Here is a 6,687-nt window from a genome sequence, read left to right as displayed (position 1 = left end):
AAAAACCAGCTAACTCTAAATATATTTGTTTTTTAATCACCTACGAAAAAAGTAAAAAAAAAAAAAAACTATAAATGAGAGTAAAAAAGTACTCCTTGTTTTTAAAACTCTAGTTTTACTCTCGTCTTGAGCCCGGATAGCTCAGTCGGTAGAGCGTTAGGCTTTTAACCTAACGGTCCAGGGTTCGAGTCCCTGTTCGGGCGGTTTCGTTTTGCTTTTACAGATGTCATATCGTTATGTTTAAAAACTCTGAAAAAAATACTGCTTCGTAGTTTAAAATAATTTCCGATTGAATAATTAAAAGTTATTTAGATGTGTTTAAAAACTTTTTTTTAATTCGTTTAACATTTTTTATTAAATTTAAACCTTGAATTTTTTTTTATAAATGTGAGATACTGAAACCATTTTTTTCAAAAGCGGCGTAATTAAACATTTTGTCAGTTTATCAAAATTTGCTACATAAAACTAATTATATAACGAATCAAACAAAATAATTAAAATAATCTAGTGTAAGAAGTTAGAAAGTCAGAAAGTGAGATCCCAAGAGGGCCCAGATAAAAAAGATTCATCTGATTAAATGTAAGGTTTTTTTTTGCGTGTTTTGAGGAAATAGTTATTTATTTTTAAAAAAAATTAATCTACCACTTTTTAAAAAACAGACTAAAATAGTATAAAAATTCACAATCACAAATTTTTAGGACAGTCTGCATGGGTTATGGAACATTATTTTATACTTTTTAGTCCAGTTTAAAAGCGAGTTTTATTAATTTTTCTATTTATTGTATTCTTATATATATTTCTAGTATTTAATATTTATTTCTAATTGATATTCTATAGGTTAGAAAGTATACATTGCCCTACCGAACTTGGCTCCTATCTATTTTGGAGGGTAAAAAAATGCACTTCGATATTTTTTTTTTGTTAGAATTTTCATAAGAATTTTAAATTGATTAAAAAATAAACGAAATTTTGGCGTTTTGCAGTTCTAGCTTCCGAAAATATAGCAGCACAAAAATATTTTTTTACATTGTCTTAAAATTAAAAATATTTATAGATCTTTTCACTTGTACCAATTTTTACCATATACTTTTTTTTTTCTATTTTTAATCAATATATAAAAATATTTTACAGAATATATTTCATTGTTGAAGTGAAATTCAAAACGTTTTCATTATTGTTACTAATATTTCTTCCTGTCATTTTTTTCCCATTTGCTGATAAACAAGATAAGAAGATTCGGTTTATTTTCCCATGTTGAGTAGTATTCAGTGTACGGTATGCTTTTTTTTAATAACATTTTTGAAATTTCGTTGTACTTATAATTAAAGTTTAGCTTCAGAATCAAGCAATATCGACAAATTTTTAAAGTGGATGCATGGAATAAAAATTCGGAATGAGAGGATATTTTAGGGTTTTCCTGGTGAAAAATCTTTTTTAAGAATATGTGTGTTGAAATCAAGGTGGTTTGAACTAAAAAAACTCAAAATTTTAAACACAAAATTTATAATTAGGGCATATATCCTCATGTAAACCATATACATAGTTAGATAAATCTGTCCTGCTTAACTTTCAGAAATGGAAGAAATTCAAGCAATTAATTATTTAATGAAACAATTAAAATATTTCATTTTACTGCAATACTGAAAATATTTTATTTTAATTGCAACAATGAAATATTATTAAATTTATGCAAAAATTATCAAGAATTCAGAAAAAAATTACTAGACAGTTAATTCGATATCATTAAAGAATTGAATTCCACAAATTCAATTTTTTTTCATTTAAAAAAAGGTATACAAATTAATTTTATGCAATAATATTTTCGGTGCTATCGTCTGAAAATAACAAAATCACGTTTAATTTTTAATTAATTCTTTAACTTCAATTAATTAACATTCTAATTAATAAAAAAACAGCTTTGCGGTGCACATTCCTCTCTCTAGTGCATTTTGACCAAATCTGGTAGCTTCAGGTCGAATAGTCAGTTCTATAGAGCACCTCCCCTCCTCCCATTCTTTTTTGTTATTAATAAAGATGGTGATAGATATGGCTGCCCGAAAGTGGAAGTACCTTTTTCATCTTCACTAGCAAAGGTCTTGACTATTATAATTAAAGAATTTTAAAAAAATTCCTTACTCGATATAGCTGGAGTACTCAAAACTCTTGTTTCTAAACTCTAAATGATATGATTTAAGGTTGTTTCTCCTAGTTGAATTTCTTTATGTTTTGTGGATTTTTCCATTATCTTCAATTTCACTGAAATTCTCTAAAGCAGGATAAAATTGAATGACCATATTAGTCCATTCATAGAATTTTCATCTTTAATAATAAAAAGAGAAAAAAAAAAAGCTTGCCCTCGAAATTGACAAGATGCTCATTAAGTAATGATAAATCACCGATAACGGTCGATGCGTTTTCGGGGAACCCTCTGTTAGGATCCGCGGAAGAGCTGAAATGAAATATATCGATATCGACAGCATTGCCAAGCTTTAAGTCGGGCCTAAGCTTTTTTAATGTCATTCGGTGAAATAAATGTCTTTTAATATTTAGGAAGGAAGGATTTTTGTATTTTCGAAACAAAAAAACAAGATTATTACTCATCAAATTCGCCACATAAAATATTTGAAATAATTTTTTAAAAATTTTTATTGTAAAGAATAATAGTTATAAAAAATTGTCCTTAATTCTGTAAAAATTACCATGCTTAATATCTTAAAAATAATGATTTGCAGCAATTACTTGCAATATTGCAGTTTTGTTTGAATTGTTAACAACAGTCACACACAAAAAAGAAAGTAAGAAACAGACATTTATACGTTTACTAGTTGATGCTAAAAACATATTACCTTTAATTAGCACTGAAATAAATTATCCTTACTCTAAAAAAAAATAGCAAAAAAAAAAAAAAAAAAAAAATCGAACCTTTAGTTTGAATTATTGTAGCATGATAATGTCTAAGTTACATTCATCTATTTTTATTTCATTTTTGCGCATATACACACCCAAATGCAAATGTTTTCAATATTGCGCAGTGTCCGTAAAATAAATCCAGCAATCTAAAGCAATGAAAAATGCTGCAAAATAAATGATAGATCCAGATAAGTTGCTGTTGTTGTTTCTTATGGCACTTGCCATGGACAAGCCCGCTGTTACGAAGACAGCGATTTTAAGCCGGTGAGGGAGCGTCTCTTGTTTATTTATTAGCGCCAACTAGGGCAAAAATGTACGACTTTGCTACTCACGCATCATCCATTCGCTTTCACAACCCCTTTTTACAGGAGGGCACATTCACTTATCTCACAGATAGAAAAAAGGAAGAACAACCATGCCCAAACCGGGACTCGAACCCAGGACGCCCAGATCACGGGAAAGACGCGCTATCCCTCCGTCAGGACGCTGGCCAATAAGTCGCTTAATGTATGTAATAGAGGTTTTTGTTTTGATATCTCACAAAAAATTAAATAAAATAAAACAATAAAGTAAAAATCATTATGATATAGCTAGAAATATAAAAATATTTTATAAAAAAGACAAAAATCTTCATTCCTCTTTTAAATACTTACAGAAACAATGAAACTAGTTATATTTCATTGAAACACAATAAGATTGTTGCATAAAAAAATGCATGTAAAAAATTGTCAGCATTAGGAAGAAAAACTGCAGGCCAACTTAATAAAAGTCAGTGAAAAGATAATTTTTAAATATTGAGATGGTGCTAAGATCCTTTTTGTGTAATAATATTCTCAGGCATTATAAGGAGGAAATTTAATTTTTTATCAATAAATATTATAGTTAAAATTTTGGAAGCTCTAAAAGAAATGTTCGCCATTTAAATTAGGTTTATGCCAAATTTAGTTGCTTTAACTACAATGATTTGCTTTGTAGACTAATATTAAGTGACAAATAGACGCCCACATTAGATTTTAATATTAATAGAGATACATTAATATGTTATTAGTTGGTTGTATACTTTATTGTAACGTTGTTGAATGTATGTTATATTTTTTCAGCGCCATTTGTAAAATTTTCCGCTTACATAGACAAGTCTATGTAAGCCACGAGTGTTTAGATTTTTACTTTCAGAACCCCGTATAAATAAGTGTTTTGGGCTTAATAATATAATAACGAAAACCGAGTTGACATTTTGTTTTCCTCAACTGAATGAAAACAAAAGTTGACCTAGAATATTATTTTAGTAACAACATCGCATACCAAATTTTATTTATTTTAGTCGTTTGAATTATAGCAGTTGCATGCATACGAACGCAGAGACCGATAAATTTGTTATTTGCTCTAAATTTGTTATGGATTTACACTTCCAATGTGTACTAAATTTAATTTATCTAGCTCCTTAACATTTTGAACTTTACGTGTCCATCTGTTTTCGGAAAAACAGAAAAAATTCTTGGGAATGAAAATTTAATAGAAATTTACAAATTTGGTGTAAAGACCTGTTGAGAATTGGGATGAACGAGGATAGAACCTGGGACCTTGTGGTTCGCAGCCCAGTAACATGACCACGATACAAAAGCAATTGTTCGTGCAGCGTAGCTGTTAACTGGCTTATAAGCTTTCACCACAAAATCATAAGTCGAATTGCTATGATTATAAATCTTTCAATAAATAAATAATGGTTCTCTTCCCGGCGACCTTCAAGGTCTTGCACCCTTTCGGGTAGGCAGGCCATCGTGGGGCAGACCAAGACCAAGTCGACAGTTATGAAGTGAATGAAATAAGTCATGAGACATGCATAGCTACATTTTACAAATGATTATGGGTCACATATATTCACAAAACACAACGAGCAATCATTTGTGCTAAAAGAAAAATAGATAATGTAGTGCATTTATTCTTGTAGATGATGATTTGAATTTTACATCTTGTAATCGCGAAGCTTCTACAATATATGTTTCAAGCTTACGCTCTTTATTTAGAGATATCTTAATAATGGTCATATGATTATACTAAATTTCATCACTCTAACTCATATTTTTTCATTGTTGCGTTCACAAATAGACATAATTCTCTCTTCCTCCCCCCCCCCCTTATTGTTAGAGTGAAACATGGAGTTTCTTCAAAATCTCAATGTCAAATTTTTCTGACAAAAATAATATTTTCTTTTTACATCCTTCCTAAGAGAGAGAGAGAGAGAGAGAGAGAAGAAAAAAGAAGAGGCAACTAACTCATAATGTAATAAAAATCTCTAGAATAATTGATGACTCCTTGTTAACGTGGACGACAAGATTAGGACTCATCAAATACCTTTTCTTAAATGGTCACATCTAATCCATAAATAATTAGCAGACAGAGTTCTGTTCATTTTGAATGAGTGAACAGAGAAGAACATCTCAGATGGAAATATGTTGCCATTATCCTGGTATTTGAGTGGACTTTGTTGACCATTGTTCTTGCTTCTGCGTTTGTTTCTACTTTTTATGAATTTAAATTTACTTAATACTTAGCTTAAGTTGGCCTACTTGTATTATATGCGAGCCTGCGAAATAGTGGAAAACCTGCAAATTATCGGAACACCAATCATTGCTAATTATATACTCTGTTGATAGAGAATAAATTTTAAAAATGACTTCTTTTCTTTTGATATTGTTTATTATAAATCAGCTAACTCCGCAAGTATTTCAAATATAAACATTTTAACATATTCTCTTATAGGCTATCAAATTTCTTACGTGCATTTTTCGAAAGATAAATTAGTTTCCATAAAGTCAGTTCTTTTTGTTTTTGCTCCATGCATTTGTAATTGGATCAGTCGTCACATTGTCACATCACACCATTGTTTGACCAGCAAAAAAATCCTTCCACATTGTCTTAGGATATTGTACGATATCTCCGTGATGTTGTTCTGCTGTTTCTAATGGCACTTGTCATACACAAGCCCACTGACTTTAGAAGTGAGTGATTTTAAGCCAAGGGTGCGTCTCTTGTTTTTTCAGTAGAGCCATCTAGGGCCAAAAGTGACCCTTTTTACGGGGTGGACTTCATTCATGCCTTTCGTTTACTCGTCCACAGATCGTAATTTAGACCTAAATCAGAGAACGGTCACCCCTGATCCAGTATCCACAGTGGTATTACTCTCGACATGGAAGACTTTGTGACCACAACAGATTTATACGTGCGCCAGCCACCACACATACACACACGGAGAGTCTTTGGCCGGCGGGGTTCGAACTCGCAACCCAAGGGACACGAATTCAACGCCCTACCAACCAGGTTATCCTGGCTTACTACGCGATGTTGTTCTACAATCTGAATGATGTATGAAAACAATGAGAGCTAAATAGATAAAATTTGAACATCTAAAGTGTAGATATGTATCAAATTTGGCACCAACCCATCAAGGGCTAGATCATATGCCGTTCTGCTATTTCACAAGAATGTAAACACAATAAAGCCGACTTCAACATATGAAATAGATATGTGACTTTGTGTCTTCAATTGTAGTTCTAAGTCAAATTTTAGTGTCACTCGGTCTGGAAAAAATGACGTCCGAAATACATATTCATTTTCTGGTACTTATATATTAACAGCATTCCATCGAATCTTCACCGCTTTTAAATAATGCGTGCTTCTCCAAGATGAAATAAAACGACGTCACGAAATCGAAAGTATCTTCACTGTTTTCGAAGCTGCATTCTGCCTCACATAAAATAATGTTTACATATATATATA

At 31.0% G+C, this 6,687-nt stretch overlaps 1 non-coding gene across 1 annotated transcript; it reads left to right on the top strand.

Moving 5' to 3' along the window:
- The first annotated feature begins 130 nt into the window (after positions 1-130).
- Positions 131-203, top strand: Trnak-uuu (transfer RNA lysine (anticodon UUU)). Its single transcript has one exon. It is a non-coding gene; the product is annotated as a tRNA-Lys (tRNA).
- Positions 204-6,687: the final 6,484 nt, after the last annotated feature.

This window comes from Argiope bruennichi, chromosome 4 (genome assembly GCF_947563725.1).
Source record: "Argiope bruennichi chromosome 4, qqArgBrue1.1, whole genome shotgun sequence".
In the NCBI taxonomy this organism is placed as follows: domain Eukaryota; kingdom Metazoa; phylum Arthropoda; class Arachnida; order Araneae; family Araneidae; genus Argiope; species Argiope bruennichi.
This window is presented reverse-complemented; position numbering and strand designations above follow the sequence as displayed.